Consider the following 25938-nt stretch of genomic DNA (forward strand, 5'->3'; position numbering starts at 1 on the left):
ATCTCACCTCTATGTATGCTGCCTGGAGCCTGGAGCCTGGAGCCGTCTTTTCCTGGTTACTGAGGACGTAAGTGGAAGCCGAGCCCAGCTCTTAGCTCACGTCTTCCCGAAGGTAAAGCAGGTCAGTGGCGACAGGGAGCCAGGGCACATGGCTGTGTCTGGAAGAATCTGGGACTATGACCACTCAGTAACTAAAGTGACAGGAGATAGAAATGGGGACCGAGATGGAGTGAGTGTGAGACCCTAAGGGACTGGGTTAATCACATACGCATAGTCACATACCAAGAGGTGATAAATGACCCCCATTTCCCCAAGGAATACTTTTCTTAAAAGATTCACTAATCCTTGGCCCTGGCCAGGTAGCTCAGTTGGTTAGCGCATCGTCCTGATACACCAAGGTTGCAGGTTTGATCCCTGGTCAGGGCACATATAAGAATTAACCAATGAATGTAGAACAACAAATCAATCTCTCCTCTCTCTCTTCCCCCTCTCTCTCAAATCAACAAATTAAAAAGAAGAAGATTCACTAATCCTCGAGAAAACCAGTGTGACTTCAGAGCACCAGCCTGTCTCTTGAGGAGGGTGGAGTGAATGTGTTCTGACCCCAGGGATGGGATGTGGAGGCACGTCCATGCTTATGGACCTCTCATCTTGCCCATGTGACCATGTCTGATGTTTCTCCTTTTCTGCTTCTGTGAAGGGATTACCTAAGAAAGCTGGAAGTGATGACTGTTACTCATCTTTTCTATATTACATTTTAGGTTTACAGCCTCCTTATTTCCATTGAGGATTTGAAGCTGCTCTCTGCAACCTCATTCTGTTCCTGCTCTTTTTCTGACCTCAGCTGTGACTTTTAGTCACACATCAGGGTCTGGGGAGTCGGTCACATCTGGGAAAAGGCAACCCAGGAGGCTTGGATGCATCTTCTTGAGCTGAGCTAGCTGTGATGACTCTCAGGGTCTGGAGTTAGTCATCGGGAAGGAGAATTTGGGGTAAATCTGAGGGATAGTGGTTTCTAGATTCTGTAGGCTTTGGGGAACAGTGGGAATGCCTCTTCTGGAGACTGGGAGCAATTTTCATCTTTGGTGATGGTGAGAGCAAGCGAGCAGGGGTGTTTGCCCCCAGGGATGGACTGAAACTTGCCGAGGGTAGTAGGGAGACAGCCCCAGAGAATTTTCAGTCCCTGACGATGTGACTCTGAAGTTCTCTTCCGTCATCCCTCTTTGGTTTTGTGATTTGGGGGCTCATTAATCTGCTGACTGTGTTTGTGCATCTCTGGCAGGTCCAACTGAGGGCTGTGTCCAGGTTTGAAGCCTTTAAATTTTCCTCCAAAATAGAAATGAATGAAGGATGAATGAATGGTGTCAGGCTTCCAATACTCTTCTGCTGCTGGAGATGTCAGGGTTGCTCACTCCCTGAGGGCTCCCCATTGTCCAGCTCCTTGGCTTCCTTGTCTCCTGTGTGCTGCTGTTGTTGGGGCCATCCTTGGCAACCCTTGAAGCCCAGATCTCAGCCAGCTGCTCCCAAGATGGAGACACGTTAGTTGACGAGAACCTCTGCACAGCAAGGGAAGACCCTTGGGGAGAGTCTTATACGAGGTCCATAGAATTAAAGTACCAATGTACTTTAGTGATGTCACAATACCTGACTGTCTCCCTAGGTAACTGAAGAGAACCAAAACGGTGCCCAGATACATTCTGGGCCTAAGGGCAAATGGAATGCGGGCTATGTTATATGGCCAGGAGAAAACTGACAGACCACACACCAGGTACAAGGTCAGATTTCGTCTCAGGCAGCCTCAGAATTTCTTTTAATGCTGCTTTTCTTTTAGAGACTAGGGGGGCACAGAGATCCCAGGCTCCAGCTGAACAGTTTTTGTCGGCTCAGCTGCTTTTGTGCCTCACACTTTCCTGGAGGTTTGCGGGTCATTCTCTTCACTATCCAGCACCCTGTGCAGACCACAGGATTTAATTACAGTGATTGAGATTTTTCCTTCTGCCCTCATTTCCTGCTTGAGGTGCTTGGTATTTTTTTTTCCTTTCTCAGATCAAAGGGTTTGATTGTTTAATATTTGCTTTTTCAAACAAAATAGTCTAGGCTTTCTTACGGTCCTTTCCTGCCATTTTGCTCAGTGATTTACTCAACAAAAGAAGGTGAAGTAGGGCCAAGGAAAACAGAACCTGATAGTTCCAGCTTATGGGATGCTCGTTTAGGATTCACTTTATTTGAAAGGTACTGGGACCATAGTGTTAGTATCTCCCCCCCGAAATCTCACGTGGGGTCATTCAGAAAGCTGGCACTTGGTGTATATTTGCTGAAGGAAGAGAAGACAATATCCCAGAAAAGAATAAAACACAAGGCCATGGATTGTTTAATTTTATGTCATTGTGGCTGGGCTACAGATGCCCAGATCTCTGGTGATTAAATATTTCTGGCCCTGGCCGGGTGGCTCAGTTAGATGGAGCATTGTCCTGGACATCAAAAGGTGGCAGGTTTGATTCCTGTCGGGGCATGTACCTTGGTTGTGTATTTAATCTCCAGACAGGGTGTGTTTTAGAGACAACCAATCAAAGTTTCTCACATCAATGTTTCTCTATCCCTCCCCCCTCTCTAAAAACCAATAAAAAACATATTATCAGGTGAGGATTAAAAAATAGAACAAAACATTATATCTGGGTGAGCCTGTGAGAGGGTTTCTGGCAGAGATGAGATTTGACTCAGTAGATCAGTGGTTCTCAACCTTCTGGCCCTTTAAATACAGTTCCTCATGTTGTGACCCAACCATAAAATTATTTTCATTGCTACTTCATCACTGCAATCTTGCGACTGTTGTGAATCATAAGGTAAATATCTGATATGCAGGATGGTCTTAGGCGACCCCTGTGAAAGGGTTGTTTGACCTCCAAAGGGGTCGCGACCCACAGATTCAGAACCGCTGCAGTAGATTGAGTGAAGCAGATTGCCCTCCCAGTGTGCAGGGCCTCATCCACCCTGTTGAGGGCCTGAATAGATAAAAAGGCATGAGGAGGGGAATTCACTCTCTTCTTGAGCTAGGATATCCATTTTCTCCTGCCCTCAGACATCAGAGATCCTGGTTCTTGGGCCTTTGATTCTTGGACTTATACCATCAACTCCGTAGGCTTTCAGGCCTTTGCACTCAGCCTGAATCACACTGAGGGCTTTCCTGGTTTCCCAGCTTGCAAACAGCCAGTTGTGGGACTCCTTGGCCTCCATAGCATGTGAGTCAATTCCTATGATAATGCACCTCTTATATGTGTCTCCATATGGTTCCTATTGGTTCTATATCCCTGGAGAGGCCAGACTAATATGCAGAGTGATGGACTTGCAGAATCCTGACGTGCTTGCAGCTCTGCTCCTCGACATCTCTCAGCTCTGTGTCTTCAGGATGCTACCAGTTGGTCAAGCCTCATCTCGTGAATGGCTGTTTAGAATCTCAGCGTAAATGGGGAAGGACTGTTCATTAGGCAAGGATTTCAGGCTCTCATGCTTCCTCCCAACCAAGCTTGGCTCTACAAATGCCTCTTCGGAAGCATGAGTGGTCCTTCTGAGTCTGAAGTGTCTCCACTGACTTAGTCTAGTGCAGTGGTCGGCAAACTCATTAGTCAACAGAGCCAAATATCAACAGTACGACGATTGAAATTTCTTTTGAGAGCCAAATGTTTTAAACTTAAACTATAAAGGTAGGTACATTGTTATTAACTTAATTAGGGTACTCCTAAGGCTTAGGAAGAGCCACACTCAAGGGGCCAAAGAGCCCATGTGGCTCGCGAGCCGCAGTTTGCCGACCACGGGTCTAGTGGGATGAGAAACGAGCCATTCCTTGTTGACAGGGTGAGGTGTTGGCTCGTGAGGATCTATGCTATCACAGCTTAGCTGGTCAGCCACAAATAAGTATGAAGCCTCCCTCCATATGAAAGATCCCCATGACCCACCCCCAGGTTTGATGATCTGCTAGGAAGACTCACAGGACTCAGCATGTAGTCATACGCATGGCTAAGATTTCTTACAGTAAGAAGATACAGAGCAAATCAGCAGAGGGAAAGTTGCATGGGGTGAAGTCCAAGGGAGACCAGGCACAAGCTTCCACCAGTGACTTCCTGGTGGAGTCAGTTAGTTCCCCCAGCAGCAAATTGTGACAACATGTGTGAAATGGTGTCTACCAGAAAAGCTTGTTAGACACAGCAGCCAGGGTTTTTGCTGGGGCTGATCATCTAGGCACTCTGCCTGGCATGAACCAAAATTCTGGAAGGGTCCTGGCTGGTGTGGCGCACTTGGTTGGAGCGCCATCCAGTATACCAAAAGGTTGTGGGTTCACTTTTTGGTTAGGGCACATACCTAGGTTGTGGGTTCAATCCCCAGTCAGGGCATGTATGTGAGACAATGGATTGAGTTTCGCTCTGATCTCTCTCTCTCTCTCTCTCTCTCTCTCTCTCTCTCTCTCGTTCTCTCTCTCTCCCTCTTTCTCTCTCTCCCCAACCTCCCTTCCCCTCTCTCTAAAATCAATAAGCATATCCTTAGGTGAGGATTAAAAAAATTCCAGAAGGAAAGCAGAATCTTTCGCCCATTGTGGAAGCCTTTCTATGGTGCAGTTTTTCCCCTCAGCTCGAGCAGAACACATGAGATACTTATGGTTGTTCACTTCTGGGGGCAGCCAGTGCCATGAATTCCAGTGACTTTTCCTTAAGTTTTGGGGTCTGACCTGAGCTGTGACCATTTTTCTCATGGTTCCCTTAGTATTTCCAAAGGCCTAGCCCCTAGTGCAATACTGAATTCTCAAATTGTAGTTGGCTATGTAATGGTCTAGAGCAGTGGTCGGCAAACTGTGGCCCCTTAAGTGTGGCTCTTCCACAAAATACCAGGCGCAGGCACGCACGTATAGTGCGATTGAAACTTCGTGGCCACACTCAAGGGGCCAAAGAGCCCCATGTGGCTCGTGAGCCACAGTTTGCCAACCACTGGTCTAGAGTGTGTGGGCTCTGGAATGTGACTTCTGGCAAATTGTTCTACCTTTCTGAATCTCATCTGCAAAATGGGAGAGTCCTTCAGGATTTGAGGTTTTGCAATAATGTGTGTGAAGGCACTTAGTTCAGATCAAGGGCGCCCAGTAGATGGCCACTGTGGTAATGGTGAGGGGCCAAGGGCAGGGCTGGATCAAGTGGAACTGTGATGTAGACTGGGGTCCTGACTTATGTATCCCAGGTTGTTCTTGTTATGAGCCCTCCTTATAGGCCCAGAATTAACGAGTTGCTTTAGGGATAATAGCATCTGACAGGCGATTACTTGAAGATTCCAAAGATTTAAGGACCTAAATGGTCAAATTTCCATCCACAATGGAAAAGTTTAAGAATTTCTTGTGATATTCTCAAACCTATAGTCAGAGTTCTCCAAAGAAACAAAACCAATAGCAGATAGATGGGTGGATGGATGAATGGATAGATAGGTAGATAGACAGAGAGATGGATAGGGATTTATTATAAGAAATTGGCTCATGTCATTTTGGATGCTGAGACATCCCATGATCTGCAGTCGGCAGTTGCAGAGCTAGTGGTGTGATTCCAGTCAGAGGGCAGGAGAAGGCTGATGTCCCAGAACACAAGTCAGGCAGAGAAAGTGAATTTTCTGTTATCTTAATTTTTGCTCTATTTAGGCAGAAATTACTTAGATTACATAAGTACTGAGCCACTCTATTTTTTTAGGTGGTGGAAACCTCCCAAAATCCAGGTTTTTAGGTGCTAGCCAAGGGCCAACCTTGTCAGCAGGCCTTCAGAAGGATAAGAGTCAAGCCCGCTATAACTTTCCTGCACACCCCGCGCCTGCACTGTGCCAAGCTTATCATAGAGTGATTCTGGGGCTGAAGTCATTGACTTCACCATGAGCATCTGTCTTCCTCCTCTTCAGCCTGGACCACTGGTCACAGATCTGCCTTGGAAAAGAATCTTAATTCTAAACAGCTCTTGGGGTCCTTTGTCCACCTCTGAACTCTCCTTCACATTTGGTAAATGACCTTGTTTGTCCTCTGCGCTGGTGGATTATGTACATAGCAACTGTCTTCTCTGAATTGCAAGGATGGAAAGACATAGCTCCCTGGAACATTAATTCCATTTCTTTCTTAAACACCAGGTTTAGCTTCTAAGAAAACCCGGTTTCTAAATACAGATTATTCCATCAGTTGAAGTCCATGGACATGTCTTTAATGAGTGGTCACCTTCTTGTTTGCTGGGGCCAGTTATTTATTTAATTCACTGGTTTGGGCATTAAACAGTGTAATAAAATTTTCTTACTACTGCTGACCTCTTAAACAGGGGTCTACATTTTTGATGCTGTGCTAGGGATTATTGACCTTGAGATAGAAAATTCTCACCACAGCTTCTGAAGTATGAGGCATCTCATGCTTGCGATGTGGTGGTTTGTTCTCCATGGCATAGAGGAAGCCCCCCCCCCCTTCCTTCCTGCCTTGCCCCATTATACCACATAGTTAAAAGTTTCTACTTTAGTTAAAAATTAAATTTGCCTTTGGAGACTGAATGTGAATCACATCCTTGAATGGCACTATATTACTTTCATTTTTTAGAAAGACATAATACTACCATTGGATTTTGGTTTTGCATGGAATTTTCCTGAGATCTCAGCTTTCTGGTGCAGGATTCTTTCCCATATCTTTTTGCCAGTTATTACAATGGAGCCATGCCTCGCTCATGTGTAAGAGACTGTCGTCTTTGTAGGACAGATGTCAGCCACTCTTGTCTGTGTCTACCATGAGCTATTATTCCAAGTCCCAGTGCCTGGCTGTCTGGGGACTGTCGTTCCATATCCCACAGGCTAAAATTATTTTCCTTCTCCACAACTCATTTTTGCAGTTATTATGACAGGTGCTTTCTGTGGGCAAAAAGACTGCATGTGTCGCTGAGACCAGGTTTGTTTTTTGTGGTTTAATATTTATTGAAAGCACTCATCCAGGGGGGCATTTATTGACTGGAAGTCAGTCCGGGAGAGCCACATGTTTTCAAAATGATTCTGTGCATGTCCATTCTTTTAGATTTACAGGAAGTTTTATAACCATTTAGTGAGCTGTGGAGACTAAATTGATAAAGTTGAAATATTGTGCATTTTGTTTGCCTGCATTTGAGGGCTTGGTTGTGATGACAACTGTGGATTTATCTCTTACTCTTCATCCCCACTTCCGTTAGCATCCTTAGGGTGAACATCTGTTGCATGAACAGGCTGCACACCTGCACTCCTGAGGGTGCTTGAAACTGAGGGTCCCAGAGTCCTTAGAAGGGTGAGGACTTACTTGGTTTCTTCTTCTGTGCCTTTGCCAGATGGGCTGAGGAAGTTTTTGTTTCTCTCAACAAAATGAGAAAGAGTTTGGTGGCCTGACTTGTCTTCCTATCTAGCAGAATTTTCACTTTAAAGCTGGTGGAAGAGGGCGTATAAGCTGGTTCCACTGGTCTGGGGTTCATCCCTCCCAACTCCTTATGAAAGTCACTTTTTAATTACGTAGCAATTATGAAACAGTTCTGCTGCTCATTTTTTATTCTTCTGCCATTCTTGTTATATTTTAGTCCTTTTGGATATATTTTTTGGGTGTAATTTGCTGTGACTAAAGCCAAGACATTTTTTTACTCTCTCAGTCTAAACTTAACTTTTCTCTATGTATTCTACTCAAAGATAGGAACTAAATCTCCCCAAATAACCCAAGAAACACTCGATAATAGTCAGTTTCAGTAAAATATCCAGAAGATAGAATAGATTGGAAATTGTATAAAATGAATTTTCTTGCACAAAAGGTGAATGGAAGTTTGCAATTTATTTTTAAAGTTATGAAAGACAATCTTTTTGATGGCATAAAAATGCAGCAGTAATAGTTCTTCAGGTCATTTTAATGAATTAGAGTGCACTGAAACGCAATAAAATTTAAACCATAGGCTCAGAGTTATTAAAGTAGTCTTTACTGGTAATTTACTTTTCTTAAAACTCTGATTTCTTTTAAACATTACACACAAACGGAATGTCATTCTACTAACGTTTTATTTCAGATAGATATCCAAAGCCCTTCCATTCACACTTAATGTTTTTAGTTTCACCCCCAACCTTGAACATTTACCTTTAGTCGAGTTTGCATAAGTCTAAAGTCTAATGATATGGCTCTTTTAGAAGGTGGAAGGTTGCATTTGGAGTATTTTTCCCTTTTTTGTTTTGTTTTCTAACAAGGAAACAATAAAAAAGGAACTTTCAACTATTGTTGAGCATTTTGGGGAAAGTGAAAGTCTGCTTCTCCCATTTCATTTGTAAGGAAAAGCACGTGAGAAGTGAATACTCCTGAAAAGGTCTAAAATCCGCCAGGAGAGGAGGCAGCGATGGCAGAGTTCAGGCAGAACTTGGAAGAAGGCAGGCGTTTATTTGCCTCCTTCCCATCTTATCTTTTCTTCTCGTTTACTTGTTCTACTTCTCCTCCCTCACTGTTTCTTTCCTTACTAATATTTCCCTTAGATTTTGAACTTTTTTTTTTTTTTTTTTTTTACTTCTTATATTTTAGCTCACAGTAGTTGAGAAGACAGTGACACCCCTCTCAGATCTATTTTGTTAAAGGTTCTGGAAGATAGATCCAAAAAAATTAACCTTCAATAGTGAAACTTTGGCTTGAGTAGGAGTGTTCTCAGGGACTATTTATGAGCAGAGTGTTCTCAGGGACTATTTATGACATCATCTCATGGCACAGAGATGATGAATGCCCATTGCGTGTCTGACACTTTGGTCAAATATACAGATGGATAAATGAAGTTGCTTGCATTTCAAGGACCCTGCAATGGTAGGGGAGGGGACAAATAAGCATGGACATAAGTGGTTATAAGCAATGTTGTAATTGCCTTCCCAGAGACTTGAACCGTGGGTTGTGCTCATATAGTCAAGCATGAGAATGGCCATGGAAGCCTCCATTTCTCTGGTCTCTGAGACTTTGAGGAGAACATGCTAATTGCGTTAATGTTAGAGTTCTGAATAAAACCACCTTGGAACCTGTTGAAATACTACACAGTTAAGAGTTTAGACTTAGCTTTGGTTCCACCATTTTTGTTTTGGTTCTTTTGGCAGGAAGGATGGGCGTTAGGTTCTGTTACTTGGCTGGCTTCCATGTTAGCTCTGCCATTACTGACTACGAGATATCTAGCACCAAAATAGGGTCAGAAAAGGGAAGACATGATTGGACTGCAGAGCAGACTTTTCTTTGGTTATTCAAAGTATCATCATCTAGTAATGTTAACACACATTTTTGACAGGAGTCTGTCCCCTGGTCTCCTGACTTGCCTTTAGCCATTAAAAAACATTGCATTTGCACTATCTGCAGTAATAAAAGGGAAAAAAGTTTTCACTCTTTTTAATGTAAAAGTTATAAACCATGCCTTGACAACTGCAGAAAATTATATCACTGATTTATTTTTGTTAGTGTAACTTTTAATGTCTTCCTTATCTTCATGCCTGACTGTTGTTTTCTGGGATGAAGGTAACAATGTTTTGAAAGTTAGTTCAGAGGTGAACGAATGATATAGTCAGAATAGCGGATTTAGACATGTTGTTGGCATTTGGTGAAGGTCAAATACTAATTTTAACAAAAATAAATTTTTAGGAGGAATGAGAATTTCCCAACTAGTAAAAGGATGTTGTGTGTGAGAGATTTTTGTTCCTTATAGATACCACTGTTGATTTCTATTGCAGGTAGAATGGGAAATATGGCCTGTTCGTTTTAATTATTACCTTCGCCATTCAGCCAGTTAATATTTGAGGAAGCTCAGATTTTTCAAGTAGAAATAGCCATTATATAAAACCTCTCTCTTCTTGTAACCTAGGCCCTTTGCAGCAACCTCGATGCCAGTAATCATGGGTGTCCTATGGTCTCCTCCCTTCTGGTCTTAGCGTCATAGACTCAGTTATTTAGAGGGGCGAGAGAAATAAGTTCTGATAATATAGTAGTATTGTTCCATAAATATTGTCATTCATATGATATACACTCCTTAAATAGATAAATCCTTAAAATAATATATCTTTAAAATGTGTTGAATGATGAATATATCAATCATTTCTTTTGCATTTGGGAGGGGGATGGGTGTGTGTGTGTTGAGAGTGGGGCAGAGAGGAAGTGGGATGGAGTGCTAAGGGTTCCTGGAAGATTTATTACCTAAAGGAATTCCAGGCTTTTCTGATGGGATGTTCACCCCCTGAGTGTTCTGTCCGGAAGGCAGATCCTCTGGCTGACAGACCTTCTGCCCCTAGGTCCTGAGAACCAGGGCAAAGAGGCTGGGGACTTCAGGCAGTGCTTGTTTTGGGAGCCAAGTGGCCAATAGTCTCCTCATCAATGGAGGAGAAGGTTAGGATGAGCCATGCGGGTCCCAGTAAGAAGTTAGTGAGATAGGGAAGGAGGAACCAAGGGCTGGTAGAGCAGGTGGACTGGGTAGGCAGTGTTTACTGATCCCTTACAATGTATAGAAACCATACTTTGTTTTCAGGCGTGTTCTGAGAGTAGAGCATGGAGCAGAACAATGATGTTTGTTTAGATTAATAGAGAAGAAGATTGCACTACAGTTTTTGATAGTTAAAATAATTGTAAAGTATACATACCAAAATTTTCCATTTTAACCACTATTAGGTGTACTGTTCAGTGGCATTAAGTACATTCACATTGTTACCATCAGCAGCCATTTCCAGAACTTTTTCATCTTCCACAACTGAAAGTCTGTACCCCTTAACTGCTCATGGGAACCAGCCCTTGGTAGCCCCCATTCTACTTTCTGTCTATGAATTTTAATGACCCTAGATACCATGTAAGTGGAATCATACAGTATTTAGTCTTTTTGTGACTGGCTTCTTTCACTTAGCATAATGTCTTTAAAATTCATCTATATTGTAGCATGTGTCAGAATTTCCTTTTTTAACATTAAATAATATTTCATTGTATGATATACCACATTTTCTTTAACCATTCATCAGTCAATGGACTTCCACTTTTTTTAGTGGCTTCCACTTTTGGCTGTTGTGAATAATGCCAATATGAATGTGGGTATACACGTATCTGTTTGCATTACATCTTTTTAAAGTAAACTTTTAATTGAAGTATAATATATACATTACATTTTTAGTGACCACAACACACTTCACGTCAATATGGTGACTCACATTGAACCTGAACTTATCTACTAGTAAATCCCCTAGACTAGAGTTTTAAATGCAACCTCTGTAATACATTTTATCACTGATCCTTGCCTCTTTTGTCCTGAATTGTTAATTTTTGTGCACCTAATTGTACATTTAATCTTGTTAGATCCCATTCACTAAACCAGCCTGTCAAGGTTTTTGGAAATCTGAGTCTTTCATCTGGCTTAATTCTGGGTGGCCTACAAATGTTATGATTATATCCTATCTATCTCTATAAGACAATAAGACTTGTTCCCCCTCCCCCCCGTTGGCTTATTTCTTCGGGTCGTTCATCTATCTACCCAACTTTACTCACCTCTAGCCCCATTTTTCATTTTAGTCTGAAGGATATCATAAGAGACTTGTCAGCTTATGATACGTATGTCTGTTTATTTCCATGCGACAACAGTCTAGAAACCCGAGCCAGAGGCATCATACACAGTCCTAGTTTTTTTGGTCAATAAAGGTAGCCACCAAAAGGTTGGGGGTGAGTGAGGGTTAGCTATTCTCCCACAGCTTCACTCCCAGGTTTTAATGAAGGCAAGTTTCAGACCAAATTCAGCAGCCAACACTTATTAAACAAATGTGTATCAGCAATCAGGCAAAATCCAGGCCATATGTTCTGTTCTGTCACCTGAAGCCCCAGCTCTGTGCCTCCTTGTGCTCTGACCACCACTTGGGATGAATGCTTCCCTTGAGGCAAATTTCCAAAAGCAGAATTTTGTTACCCTTGTGATATATGTCAGGCAGCCAGAACTCCTGCAAACTGAGAGGTGGATATTTTTCAGGACCCAGTCTAAGATACAGGTGATGGGCCTTGCTGGGTGGGTTCTTAGACCCTATCTCTTTAAGGATAGGAGTATCTAAAATGTTTTACTACATTCTTAACACTTATAAGGCTAATTAACAAATCCCTAATTTCATCAGGGAAACATTTCTGATAATCATTCTGCTAGTTAGCAGAGGATTTGGTATTACTCAAGTATAGATAAAAGTACTTCTAGTGCCTATTTCTGGCACTAGCACTTCTTGGTTAGGCTGCTAGCTGACTAGCTCAGAACACTGAGATATAACTTAAATAAAGTTCACAAATCTCAACATTTTTAAACTCATGGAATGACCACCTCAATCCCCTTTTCTGCCGAGGGCCATTTGGATATTTATGACATCATTTCAGGGCCATACAAAATTGTCAACTTAAAAATTAGCCTGCTATATTTGGTATAGCCAGACCAAATGATTTGGCTGGACGTTCCCCACCCCTGACGTAGATCAAGATGTACAAGATTTCCAGTGCCCTAGAAGATTCCCTGCTGTACTTTCCTGGTCAAAACACCCGCTACCAGAGGTAATTACTATTCTGGCCTCACTAGTAACCATAGATTAGTTTCGTCTGGTTTGAATTCCATTAAATGGAATCATACTTACATTTTGTGATATTCTCTCATATTGTTGCATGTATAAGTTGTTCATTTGTTCACATTGCTTTGTAGTGTTTCATTACATGACATTTAGACACCCATTCTATATGCGATGGACAGTTTGTGGTAATTATGAATAAAGTAGCTAGCAACATTCTTGTGCATGTTTTTGGTGGAGGGAGCATGTTATCAATTAGGGTAAGTAAGTGTTCCTAGAATTGAAGTTTGAATCCACTACTACATGGAGAATATCAATTATCCATGTCAAATGTTTTTTAAAGTAAACTGAAGGTGCTATATAAAACTCTATCAAACAAAGGAATGGATTTGGTTTAACATGATTTAGATTTAGCAAATCTGTGCTGGTACAAAGGCAGATCATTGCTTTTGTGCTGCTCAACTATAATAAATATCTAAGCCAGAGGGTCAATTTTCTGAAAGCCAAGATTCTCACATGAAAGTATGTTTTTTTTCTTCATGCCTTCTCCAGAAGGGGTGGGAAAAGAACCTTTTTATTAATTCTGCAAATAGACATCATTTTGTAATTTCAGATTCTCACTGTGAAAAAAAGTCATGAATTATTAAAAACTTTGAGAATATAAACTAATTTGTGTGTGTGTGTGTGTGTGTGGGGGGGGGGTGTCCCCTGAATTGGAATGAATGAGGTTTTAAAATATTTATATATTTGTTTCCAGGCAATTTTGGATATTGTGATGGAAAATATTTGCTACTGATTTAGAATTCCTGCATGCTCTTATAATAATGTAATTCCACCCATATTGACTAGGCTGTCAGGATGTTCCAAGGGCCATTAGAGGGAAACTCTGTTAGCCTTGAGCATTGAAGGATGGTGATGGATGGAAGTAGATTAGGGAAGTTGAACTCAGACCAGCACTGGGTATGTTGTGCTGACTTAAATTGGAAAAGTCTGTGTTTTAGCCCAGCTGGTGTCTAACTATGAACCAGTAGGTCCTGGTTTGATTCCCAGTTGTGGCATATGTTGGGGTTGCAGGCTCAATCCCCAGTGTAAGGCATGCAGGAGGCAGCCAATCAGTGTTTCTCTCTCATCATTGATGTTTCTCTCTCTCTCTCCCTCTCCCTTCCTCTCTAAAATCAATAAAAATATATATATTTTTAAAAGCCTGTGTTCTATAAAAGTGAAGAATTAGATTACCACTCTTCTTGGCAATAATGGAAAACGTTCTAATGATCTACACCAGACACATACACTTAAGCTATCACCACCTCTTTAGAGCACCTAACAATAATTTTTAACAACCTTGTAGAAGAGAATCTGGCAGAGTGAACCAACATGACAGGCGCAGCAGTCCTACTCTGGGGGATCTGTCCTACACATATACCTGCACATATTCAGTGACATTTGTACAAGGTTATCACTGAAGCTTTGCGTGTAACACCAGAACATCGGAAAGTATCCATCTGGCATAAGGGAGCAGTTGAAGGATAGTGTGTCCAGTGGAATGCTGTGACGTCATTAATAGAGAATGATGAAGATCTGTGTTCTGATAAGGAATGATGTCCAAGTACATTGCCAAGTGAAAGAAGCAAAGTGGAGAATAGAGTATGTTACCCTTTGTGTAAGAAAGGTGGGGATATGAAAACATGTAGGTGAATTTGTTTGCATAAAGAAACACTTGGGTAAACAAGAAACTGATAAAAATGCATTGTCCATAGGGGCAGAGGGGGATGGAGTGATTTCAAGTAGGTATAGGAATGACTCCTCTGCATGTATATTGTGTTGACAGTTTGAATCATGCAGAAAACAACCAACCGTGAAAAGTAAATCTGTGTGGGCATGCCTTTGACTTTGAACTACAAGAGTAGGTGGTGGAAAGTACAACTGGTTAAACATGTCATGAAAGGGTCAGGCCATCCACGCTATTTCTTTTCCCGGAAGCTAATCCATACATTCAGTCATTTAATCAGCAAATGCTTATTGAGCCCCTAGGCCCCTCTGATGAGCCTTCAGTGGGAGCTGAAGGTCCAAGCTTTCTCAGAGCTGCTGGCATTCTTGAAGGGGTAAACTGACAATAAACAGGTGATGAGCGAGGGAGAGAAGGCTCACACCACTGGGGCCAAGGACAGGCGGTGAGAAGAGTCCATGCTGAGGTCAGAAGGGGAGGTTAATTGCTGATATTTTCCCCCTATGTATTAGTGATGCATTTGTGAACAATACAGTTGCACATAGGATTTATAAGGAGTAAATTCTCACTTTTAATTTTTTGCTATATCAGTCAGGGTTTCATTTTACTATAATATTATTACTTCAGTTAAGTTTCAAATAAAGATAAAAACATGGCAGGAGACTACTACTGTGTTGGCAGGAGACTAAAATTTAGTTGAATAAAAAGTTGATTTAACCATCATAGTTTGTTTTTACAATAGTGGGGCTATATTGGGGATAATGTTATTTCTATGATTTATGACTATAATAATAGTTTATTAAGTGGACAAGAATTACTATGATGTCTATTTTTTTTCCATTTAAGGAGTGGTTAAGTGTAAATTATCCCTTTAAGATGAAATATTAGATACAGAAAATTGGAAAAACACACATATATACATGTATACCACATAGCCCTCACATTCTATATGTCTTTATGACAGTCATTGTCTGAAAATATCATAAAGTTATTTGCACAGTAGATAATGTAGACATTTGAAAAATACTTCACCAATGTTTATTTTTTTTTTTCTTAGTCTGCTCCTTTTCTGGGCAGATTTCTCTTTCAATAGTTTCTGAGTCAGTTGAAAGTAAAATATGTGTGTTTTTTTAAAAAAATTCTATGATTTAATGGGTTTTTAGAGATTTTTCTGTGTGTGTGTGTGTGTGTGTGTGTGTGTGTGTGTGTGGTTTTTAGTTTAATTACATTTTGGTGAAACTTGAGAAAGAAAGATCATAGCTGTAGGAAAATGTGATAGGAAAAGTGTTTCTTGCATCTTTAATCTTACAGCATCTTAAATCTTACTCAGATAAGAAGGAATATGAACCCAGACTAGCACTCAGACTTGGGAGTCTGGAATTTTCCTGGCAACCCAAATCCAAGATATAGATCTATCTGGAACCAGCATATTCACAAACAGCCCTAGGTTTGTGTTTTAGTTAAGCAAGCACAGAAATCAGATTTGTTTTAAGGGTTTAAAAGTGCAGAATAATGCAGATCCTTATTTTTTAAATCATGATAAGCCCCACTCTATAAGATAGTAAGGAGATGTCCAGGGGTTGCAAGAATTTACTATATTCCTAGGAAATGCACAGAAAGGTGATGAGAAACACTGTCATTGCATTGCCCGGTTCTCTATTGCATGAGTCTTGGGCCATCTTTGAGGACTGGCTGTTTCAGGTGAGCTCAGGAGGCTGAGGTGCTTGCTTCCCAGTAGGTGGAGGGAAGGGGAGGCAGTGACTGCATGAGCTCTTCCACTCATGTACCACTTTTACAAGGTGTGTGACCACATCACTGGGCCCGGTGGGGGGAGTGACCAGGGCTAGTCCGTGCTGGCCTGACTGTCCCATTTCTCCAGCATTAACAGAGTGAGGCAATCTTGCAATCTATGCTCAAGGACAGACAAGGAATCTGGGAACTGTGAGATTATGTGTCTGGTGTTCCCTAGGCTGCATTTTCTTCCTGAATTTAATTTCCAGATAGGAAATAAGACAACATAGATGAAAAAGGTGAGAAAGGATGTTGGAAAAATGCAGAGAAGGCAGGCTGGTTCTCCAATGCCTTTTGCTGTTTGTGGTAGCAGTTTAAGGAGAGTTGTTTTTAAAGTAAGCATACATCCGTATGTATGTTCATTGCAGCATTATTTACAGTATCTATTATATGGAAGCAAGCTAAGTGTCCATTAATAGATGAATGGATAAAGAAGTGGTGCATATATACAATGGACTATGACTCAGCCATAACATAATAATGAAATCTTGCCATCGCAACAACATGGATGGACCTAGAGGGTATTGTGCTGAATGAAATAAGTCAGAGAAAGACAAATGCCATATGCTTTCACTTATATGTGAAAAATCTAAAAAGAAAATTAATAAGCAGAACAGAAACAGACTCATAGATACAGAGAACATTTTGATGGTTGCCAGATGGGATGGGTGTTGGGGGAATGGGTAAAAAAGGTAACGGATTAAGAAGTACAAATTGGTAGTTACAGAATTGTCATGGGGATGTAAAGTACAATATAGGGAATATAGTCAATAGCATTGTAATGACTAAGACATCATATGGGTACTAGAGGTATTGGTGTGATCACTTCGTAAATTATATGAATGTCTAATTACTGGGTTGTATACCTGAAACTAATACAATATTGTGTGTCAACTGTACTTATAAAAATAAAATATTAAAAAAATAAGCATGCCTAAAAGCCATGTAAAGCCTGTGAATTATTTTATGAGCATATTTTACTAAATGGACAATTTATATTCCTGGCCTATTAAGAGTTTTATAAACTGATGATAAGCATTTGACCATGTTGTGAGTCTTAAGGCAATCAGACAGAGTGGGTGTAAAATACAATAGTAAGGACAACAGAGACAGAAAGAGTTGATGCTTGTATGTTTGTATGGAGTCACTGTACGGAAGTTCTGTGTGGATGGGTCATCAAACAGGAGAGGGATCAGAGGACGGGTGAAATAGGCTCAGTGGCGGATTTGCGTCAGGGAGCTCTTCTTTCTTTCTGATGGAATTTATGTTGACATGTAGATCAATTTTATTTTTAATGACATTTTTCGTATTTTTTGTCTGTCCTTGCATCAATGAACATAGGTCCCCCTCCCCCATTTATTTTGTCTCTTTAATTTTTGAGAACTATGTTTTGTACTTTTCAGATTTTTTTTACTTTTTTTTCCTTTTCACCTATTCCCGCCATCCCCTTTCCCTTTGGCAAACATCAGCATGTTCTCTGTATCTATGGGTCTGTGTTTTGTTTTTATAGATTTTATATGTGAGTGAAATCATGTATTTGTCTTTGTCAGGCTTATTTCACTCAGCACAATACTCTGTATCCATCCATCTTTCAGGCAAATGTGCCACTATAATCTTATGACTTCATCTATACCCCCAGCACACAGACTAATTTGGCAAGTTAAGTTAGTGGCTAATGTCAGACATGGCAGAAAGGAGTGGTCAGTATATATTCCCCCCAAATATATTTTGTGATATATCATATTATTTGAAATTTGGCTACTTATATATGGTTCACAGGCAATTCTCTTAATCAGAAGGTTAGATTAAATAGCACCTGCCATTCTGGATGTCAGGCAGGGAGTAATTGTCCCTGAATTGTGCATTTCCATAGTACCATAATGATGTGGAGATCAGATGAAGATACACCTATGAAGTACTCTGTGGATTTTAGTGACATGCAGTGCTTCTAATGTTAGATACGCAATTGAAAGATAACAGGGCCACATATCTTCACCAACTCAGATAAATGAAAATAAAATAAAAAGTAAATCCTCCTCATCTGGGCATTCCTTTAGCAGCCACTAATTATAGATAAGCCTCAATGACCCATGAATTCAGGGGTTCTTGCAGATAATTAAAATTCTTGATAATTCCAAATTTCACTTTGGTTTTAGTTCTTGTTTCTGTTGGACCAATATTAATTAAAAAAACAACAACACACTTTTTAACAACAGAGGTAACATTTTGAACAGCCACCATCAGTTCTGTATAGGTTGTTACATTTAATCATCCATTGGGCCCTGCAATGAGGGTGTGCTGCCTTATGTTACAGATGAAGAGACAGAGCTTCAGGGAGGTTAAATGAAAGGTCACCCATTGAGTCGTGGTACTGGGCTGCATCTTCACCTCTCTGACTGAAGACCCATTCTTTCTCTCTTAAACTATTCTACCCACGGGTGGAAACGTGGTGAGATGTCCTGAAAGACAGAAGGAAGCCAGAAGAAGGCTAATCTTAAATCATTAATCCGGAGTCACTGAGAATTGATAAATATTTGAGAGAGTTAGATTGAGATTCTTCATATAAAAGTACTGGAAAGTGCCTGGCTAGTGTGGCTCAGTGGTGAAGCATCAACCTATGAATTAGGTTTGATTCCTGGTCAGGGCACATGCCCCGATTACTGGCTCAATGCCCATTAGGGGGCATGCAGGAGGCAGCAGAACAATGATTCTCTCTCATTATTGATATTTATATCTCTCTCCCTCTCCCTTCCTTTCTGAAATCAATAAAAATACATTTTAAAAAAAGTACTGGAAAATATAAGGAGCAAATGAGATAATGGATTAAAAATACTTTGGTAAGTACAGTCACTTATTGTGCCAAGGAAGACTGTCAGTCCTGGAACCTCTGTCCCTTGAGAAGGATCTGCGCCTGGTACTTTGTCGTCAAAGGGACATGTACACTATTTGAGAGCTTCATTCACCTTGTCTACAAAATAATGGCTGCTAAACAAAGCAGCATATTTCATGAGGATGGTTGTAGTCAGGAGCATTTTGGGTTAAGATCTCTGGAACTTTCAGGCTAAAAGGCACACAGGTTTTGATAACTCATTTTGAAGCAAGCCAGAATAGACATGGCCACTGCAATCATATGAAACCTGAATATATAAAACTTCCAAACAAAGGAAGTTCCCTCTCTTGCTTCTCTCTCTCTCTCTCTCTCTCTCTCTCTCTCTCTCTCTCTCTCTCTCTCTCTCTCTCTCTCTCTCTCTCTCTCTCATACACACACACACACACACACATGCTGGCCCCTCTTGGGACTCCTGTGTCAGGAGCCTGTGCCCATGTGGCACAGGGTCCTGTGGGGTTCCCACAGGAGATTAATGGATTGAACCTGGACTAAATACTACACTACACCCAGCTGCAACATGGAACTGGCCCTGCTTCTGGCTCTGCTGAACTCCCAGCTGCCCCTTTCAGGACTGGCTTGGGAGAAATGGGACATTGTAACCTAAGGACTGTAGCTCCACCCCAATGAAATCTTTCACCACCTTTCATCTTCCTGTGGGGACTTCTGAAAATTCTTGTTTCAGCAATGCCCCCAAGAACCCCACTCCCACAAACAACGGAGGAGTCCCACTCGTGTACTCCTTCAGCAAAAGTAACATTTTAGAAAACCATCGAAAAATATCACTACCAGGATGTTGGCATTGATACAGTCCATCCATGTCATTTGTATATCTGCTGATTTTATTTAAATATTTACAAAGTGATTTCAAAATGGTGAACGATGGGGAGAATAAAAGCCAGGCTGTGGTCTCCTGTGGCAAAGGTGGATTCAGAACTTTCTGTTGGGATGAAGCTGGTTTCAGCTGCAGAGGAGAGCTGAGTGTGGGATCACTTGGGGAACAGGGTCGGGGAGGGGAGGTTTCCCCATGGAGGCATGGAGCTGAGAACAGTAAAGAACTGTATTGCAGCCCAAAGTGCAAGGAAAAGCACTCTCCTGCATTTTCTGGCTCCCTGTCCTGCCTGAGACACCCCCTCCAGCATCTTCTCCGCTCCTGCCCCCTTCCCCCCAGCCTCCAGCCCATTCAGGGGGAACATGTAAGTTGTTCTAAACAACATGGTGAGTTGTTTAGAATTGCATGAGCCCTAAATCTGGTCTATACCCAAATCCCAGACCACACCCTCCAAATTCTGAACCAGAATTTCCAGAAGGTTTAAGAAGAATTAGCTGCTGCCTTTGTTATCCTTTCCTTTCATGTGGTTGTTTTTCTTATTAGATTCAGGCAAGCAAACAATTAGTTATTGGGGGGGGGGGTGTCTCTTTTTATTCATTATTTGGCAGCTTCTTCCTGGTTTCAAATCTCATCTGCCCTCAGCAGCCCACATAGCATCAGGTCCCAGAAAGGTGTGTCATTAGAACTCATGGAAATGGAGTCAACTCCTCCATAGGGAGAGATTCCTAGGGCATGAAAACCTGCAGCTCTCCTGATCCAGAGGAAACGGGTTGAGAGAGGAGGGGAGTGGTGTCCTGTGAGTAAGGAGCTTCTTCTATTCCTGGAATTCTTTTCTTTTTTTAATGTTTTTATTGATTTTTAGAGAGGGAGGGAGAAAGGGAGGGAGGGAGGGAGGGAGGGAGAGAGAGAGAGAGAGAGAGAGAGAGAGAGAGAGAGAGAGAGAGAGAGAGAGAAACATCAAGCCTGCAACCCGAGTATCGAGTATGTGCCCTGATCGGGAATCCAACCACCAGCCTCTTGCTGCAGAGGGTAGTGCTCAACCAACTGAGCACACTGGCCGGGCTGTTTCTGGGATTCTTGAAGTCACTGCCCCACCAAGCCTAGGGGGTTCCTCTGAAGAGGGAACTTGGTCTTATTTCTATTTAGAGAGGGAAGAGCCATCCAGCATTTGTACACTCCTGGATTAAATCCAGCATTCTAGGTGAAAAGATAGACATTCCCCCCACCTTCCCCTTTCCATCTGTAGTTTAGAAATGTCTGGATTTCAGCTTGTACTAGTAACTGAAGGAGTTAACTGTTTCCTCCGAGCCAGGCCTTCCTTGCGGGCTGTGCAGGCAGCATTTGCGAGATATCCCTTATTTGGTTTGCTACCTTCTGCCATAGATTTAGAAAAGACACACCTTTCACAGTAATTGCTAATCTTTAAACAAATAACCACATAACAAGGACTTCCAGTGCGGAAATGCTGATAACGTTTTTCCTAGGAAAAATTAATATAATAAAATGCTTTGGCAAAAGCATTTATAGTATAATATTATTTAATAAGGGTTTAAGAATCTGGCTTTTATATCACATGATCTCACTCATTTATGGAATATAATGAACAACATAGACTGATGAACAAAAACAGATCCAGAGACAGAGAAGCATCGATCAGATGCTCAAACCTCAGGGAAGGTAGGGGAGGGTGGGGGTAAGGGGGAAAGATCAAACAAAGGACATGTATGCATGAATATAAGCCTATCCAACAGACACAGACACCAGGGGGGTGAGGGCATGGGGGGGGGAGCAATGGGGGGATAAGGACACATATGTAATACCTTAATCAATAAAGAAATAAAAGAAAGAACCTGGCTTAAATCTGCAGCTTCTGGAGAAAATCTATATATGTAAACTCTAATATGCAAATAGACCAAACGGTCGAACAACCGAGCAACTGGTCGCTATGATGTGTGCTGACCACTAGGGGGCATGCGTGGAACATGGTGGGCATCAGCAGCAGGCAGCAGAGTATGGAACATGGTGGGCATCAGCTGCCGCAGGATGGTGGAGCAGGTGAGCGGAGACACCAGACCAAGGCGGGGTGCTGGTCTCTGTCATTGGGGCGAGCCTCTGGTAGTTACTGAAAATTCTTTGCTCCCATGTGCCAATCCCACCGGGCACTCGCACCTGCTGCTGGTGCCAGAGCTGCCACTTGCACCTGCTTCCGGCACCCAGCCCCAGCCCCCAGCGCCGGCCCCAATCACCCCTCAGGGCTTCTCTACCTCCCCCTGCTCCTGAGGGGCAATTGGGTCAGCAGCCACCGCTTGCACCTGCTGAAGGCGCTGGCCTCAATCACTGTCAGCATGTGGGAGCGGCAGCAGCGGGAGTGGGGCTGCTGGCAGACAGGGGACTGGGGGCCACAGTGGGAAGGGCCAGGCGGGGGCATGGAGGATGAACCGAGACCTGCTGCTGTGCCCACTGTAGCCTCACAGCCCACAGTTCCTTTCAAGGTGCATGAATTCATGCACTGGGTCCCTAGTGATATTATATTTTAGTTGAAGTGACTCAAGGGATTTGAAGATTTGCTTGTTAAATCATTCTTTTAAGCCTTTGTTTATAATCGGTTCTCACAGAAGCTGGTTCTTCCTGGCAGCCCTTTTTCTCTGCCTCACAGTTTTGGTTTACGAGGTTATTTTAAAGTCTTGAACATTTTCTTTAGGGGATAGTCTGATATTTAAGTAAATGGATGGATGTCAGAAAAAAAGGATGGTGAATTTTCTGCTTGATTGTTTCACATTTTTCTTTGATCCAAAAATTTGTCTCAATGATTCCAAATGTTCATATATTAGTAAGCAACCAGACAGTTAGTTTTCAGATTGTTTCAGAGGTCCATTATTATGTAAACACAGCTAGCTTTGAGGGCTGCACTTGCCTTCCAGATTTCCTAATGATTTTCTCTAATGGTTTTGAAAACTCTGACTTTCTATGCAGTACATATAGGCCTGTTTTTGTAAATTAAAGAAAGTGTGCTTCCTCCTCACCCCCAATTGTATGATATATAAGGATTTAAAGAAGACTATAAAAATAGGCTCTAATCTTGCCACTCAGATATAACCACTGTTAAAATTTTTATGCGTTTTTCAGGCTTTTTCAGTGCATAAATAGTTAACACAATTACTTTCATTTCTTATATTGTTTCTTCCATTCTTTATTAAATGACATATCCTGGGCGTTTTCTCATATTGTTAATTCTTTCCCCAAAGACTATATATACATTTTGAATCCCAATAAGTCTAGTCTTAGCTTTAAGTGTGCATCATGACCCAGTGTGCTGCCACCTCTGTGTTAAAGAGGCCCCAGTGTGTGTGTGTGTGTGTGTGTGTGTGTGTGTGTGTGTGTGCATGTGCGCAGATGGGCATTGGGTTGTAAGTTTCTTCTCATCTTCCTCCCCGTGTGTATATATATTTCTTTTTAAAAATTAAATCTTTATCGTTGAAACTATTATATAATGTCTGCTCCCCCACTCCATTGACCCCTTCTAACCCACCCCTGTCCCCTGCCCCAGGCCTTCAACACCCTATTATCTGTGTCCATGGGTTATGCATACATGCATACAAGTTCTTTGGTTGATCTCTTCCCACCACCAACCCACCCCCACCTTCCCTCTGAGATTCCACAGTCTGTTCCTTGCTTCTATGTCTCTGGAACATAGAAATTGTTTATCAATTTATTTTGTTCATTATATTCCACGTATGAGTGAAATCATGTGATACTTGTCTTTCTCTTACTGACTTGTATCTCTTAACATGATACTCTCCAGGTCCCTAAATGCTGTCTCAAAGAGTAGGAGATCCTTCTTTATTACTGCTGCATAGTATTCCATGGTGATGTACCACAGCTCTTGTATCCACTCATCTACTGATGGGCACTTAGGCTGTTTCTAGATCTTAGGTATTGTAAATTGCGCTGCTATGAACATAGGGGTGCATACATTCTTTCTGATTGGTGTTTCGGGTCTCTTAGGATATATTCCTAGAAGTGGGATCACTGGGTCAAATGGCAGTTCCACATTTAATTTTTGAGGAGACTCCATACTGTTTTCCATAAGGTTTGCACCAGTCTGCATTCCCACCAGCAGTGTACTAGGGTTCCCTTTTCTCCACATCTCGCCAACACCTGTCATTTGTTGATTTGTTGATGGTAGCCATTCTGACAGGCTGGAGGTGATATCTCGTTGTTTTAATTTGCATCTCTCTGATGATCAGTGACTTTGAGCATTTTTCATATATCTCTTGGCCATCTATATGTCTGCTTTGGAGAAGTATCTATTTAGGTACTTTGGCCATTTTTAAATTAGATGGTTTTCTTCCTTTTGTTAAGTTGTATGAGTTCCTTATATATTTTGGAGATTAACCCTTTATCAGATGTATCATTGCCAAATATGTTCTCCCATACAGTGGGCTTCCTTTTTGTTTTGTGATGGTTTCTTTTGCCGTGCAGAAGCTTTTTATTTTGATGTAGTCCCATTTGTTTATTTTCTCCATATTTTCCTTCACCCTAGGAGATTACCTGTAAACATATTGCTATGAGAGATGTCTGAGATTTTGCTGCCTATGGTTTCTTCTGGGATTGTTATGGTTTCACGAATCACATTTAAGTGTGTGTTTTTTAAAATCAATTTTGAGTTTATTTTTGTGTATGGTATAAGTTGGTGGTCTAGCTTCATTTTTTTGCATGTATCTGTCCAATTTCCCCAGCACCTTTTATTGAAGAGACTGTTTTGACTCCCTTGCATGGTCTTGCCTCCTTTGTCAAATATTATTTGAGCTTGGATTGATTTCTGAGGTCTCTGTTCTGTCCTATTGATCTATATACCTGTACTTGTGCCAGTACCAGGCTATTTTGATTACAGTGACTTTGTAGTAGAACTTGAAATCTGGTATTGTGATTCCTCTAACTTTGTTTTTCTTTCTCAAGATTGCTTCAGTTATTTGGGGTTTCTTTTGGTTCCATATAAATTTTTGGAGTATTTGTTCTAGATCTATGAAATATGCTGTTGGTATTTTAATAGGGATTGCATTGAATCTGTAGATTGCTTTGGGTAGTATGGGCATTTTAATGATATTAATTGGACCAACCCATGAACATGGTATATCTCCCACTTGTTTCTTTCTCCCTCTCTCTCTTTTTTCAACATCCTGTAGTTTTCAGAGTACAAGTCTTTTACCTCCTTGGTTAAATTTATTCCTAAGTATCTTAAGTTTTTTATTGTAATTGTAAATGGGATTATTGGTTTAGTTTCTCTTTCTGAGAATTCATTATTGGTGTATAAAAATGCCTTCGAGCTCTGGGTGTTAATTTTGTATTCTGTTACTTTGCTGAATTCCTTTATTACATCTAGTAGTGTTTCATTTTAGTCTTTATAGTTTTCTATGTACAATATCATGTCATTTGCAAATTATTTGAATTTTTCTCCCTCCTTTTCAATTTGGATGTCCTTTATTTCTTCTTCTTGTTTGATCACTATGGCTATGACTTCCAGTACTATATAATAAAAGCCTAATATGCGAAGTGTTCAGTCATTCAATCAGCCATTCAACCAATCAAAATGTAATATGCTAATGATATGCTAAGGTTGCTCAACAGCTTACTATGATGTACACTGACCACCAGGGGGCAGACAGTCGATTGATTGACCAGTTGCTATGATGTGTACTAACCACCAGGGGGCAGACACTCTGACCAGTAGGTTAGCTTGCTGCTGGGTTCCAGCCAATGGGGTTTGAGTGAGATGGGCCGGACATGCCCTGGAGCCCTCCTGTGGTCCCTCCCCAGCTGGTCATCCTCCCACATCCTTTCCCTGTCCTAATCGTGCACTGGTGGGGTCCCTTGGCCTGGCCTGCACTGTCTCGCAATCTGGGACCCCTCCAAGGATGTTGGAGAGCCAGTTTCGGCCAAATCCTGCAGGCCAGGCTGAGGGACCCCCACTGGTGTGTGAATTTGTGCACTGAGCCTCTAGTGTTGAATAAGAGCAGTGAAAGTGGACATCCCTGTCTTGTTCCTGTTCTTAGGGGAAATAGTTTTATTTTTTATTTTTTTAATAGATTTTTATTGATTTTTTAGAGAGGAAGGGAGAGGGAAAGAGAGTTAGAAACA

At 41.5% G+C, this 25938-nt stretch overlaps 1 protein-coding gene across 3 annotated transcripts in view; it reads left to right on the forward strand.

Annotated features, from left to right (window-relative positions):
- CAMK1D (calcium/calmodulin dependent protein kinase ID) overlaps nt 1-25938 on the forward strand; it is a 393203-nt gene that overhangs the window by 64341 nt on the left and 302924 nt on the right. The gene's annotated exons all lie outside the window — the stretch shown is intronic.

The sequence above is a fragment of the Myotis myotis genome, unplaced genomic scaffold, assembly GCF_014108235.1.
Source record: "Myotis myotis isolate mMyoMyo1 unplaced genomic scaffold, mMyoMyo1.p scaffold_m19_p_1, whole genome shotgun sequence".
Taxonomy (NCBI): domain Eukaryota; kingdom Metazoa; phylum Chordata; class Mammalia; order Chiroptera; family Vespertilionidae; genus Myotis; species Myotis myotis.